General features: G+C 39.7%; 1 pseudogene; it reads left to right on the plus strand.

Moving 5' to 3' along the window:
• Positions 1-876: 876 nt before the first annotated feature.
• LOC115830686 lies at positions 877-1,170 on the plus strand (annotated as a pseudogene).
• Positions 1,171-1,444: the final 274 nt, after the last annotated feature.

A 1,444-nucleotide genomic window follows, 5' to 3' on the forward strand; every position in this document is an offset into this window, starting at 1 on the left:
CACTTATCCTATGGTTGTAGAGCTACTGAACAAAATCAGAATTTAATTTTACTTTGGTGACAGCCACAGACAAACCTGGAAGCAGTAGTATTGGAGGACCAACATGAGAAAGGGTGTTTCTGTGGGTAGCAAGGAAGAGATTCTCTCAGGAGATACAAAGGAAGCGACAGAGCGCCAACCTCTCATCCTTCCCTGGAGTCCAGATGGACATTGGTGATAACGGGAGCCAGTACAGAAGCTCTCCGGGGATGACAGGGGAGCAATGCCTAGTCCTGTTGATCCTTGCTGAAAGGAAGACTTCCTCCTAGGTGGTGGGGCTTCCCCTCCTCAGGAGTCATACAATTTCTGGGCTGCCTCTTGTCAGGCCAGCAGCCATTGATGACTATTGTCTAAATCTGTCACTTTCTTAGAAATTGTAAAATGGCGAAATTCTGATTTTTTATCTATTTTTCATTTATTAGCTAGAATACTTCTATAGAGAGAAACTTCCCCTTATCCATTCTTAGATTAACCTGAGTATAGAAAAGACAGGATGAATGTTTAGTAGTTTTCAAAATAATGAGTGGTTTCTGTCTGTGTTCCAGACACAGTGCATGTTTAATACATGTGAATGTACAGGTTTAATTTAATTACATTTAATGTTTTATTACATTGCAGTTACTATCCTCATTGCTACTCAAATCAACCTATTTATATCTAGCAGTTGTCTTTGAAACAATCCTAGGAGTGTGATAGCTTCCATGTTTGCTGTTATGACCAGATAGTAAAAACTTTAGGCTTTGCAGGTCATAAAGTCTGTGTTGCAATTACCATTAGATGGTATGTCAATAAATGAGTGTGGCTGTGTTTATTTCTGGTCTTGGCCACAGAAGCGAGATGACGAAGGGAACATCATCGTTTGGAAAGCATCACAATAAGACGCACACGTTGTGCCACCACTGTGGCTCTAAGGCCTACCACCTTCAGAAGTTGACCTGTGGCAAATGTGGCTACCCTGCCAAGCACAAGAGAAAGTGTAACTGGAGTGCCAAGGCTAAAAGTTGAAATACCACAAGAACTGGTCAAATGAGGCACCTAAAAATTGTATACCGCAGATTCAGGCATGGATTCCGTGAAGGAAGAACACCTAAACGCAAGAGGGCAGCTGTTGCAGCATCCAGTTCATCTTAATGTCAACGATTAGTCATGCAATAAATGTTCTGGTTTTAAAAAATACAAAATAAATAAATAAATAAATAAATAATAAATTTAAAAAGACAGCCCTACAGGCCATTGTTTGTGGACTCCTGTTCTAAAACAATCACAATCTGTGTACTAAGACAAAAATACCTAGCAAATGCACATCATTAAGTATATTTAATCCTTGCTCTATCTCGTGATCCTACCAAACTGTATTTCTATTTAACTAGTCAGAAAATGAAAAGAGGCAATCATGGAGAAGAGG

This window comes from Nomascus leucogenys, chromosome 16 (genome assembly GCF_006542625.1).
Source record: "Nomascus leucogenys isolate Asia chromosome 16, Asia_NLE_v1, whole genome shotgun sequence".
NCBI classification, from domain to species: Eukaryota; Metazoa; Chordata; class Mammalia; order Primates; family Hylobatidae; genus Nomascus; species Nomascus leucogenys.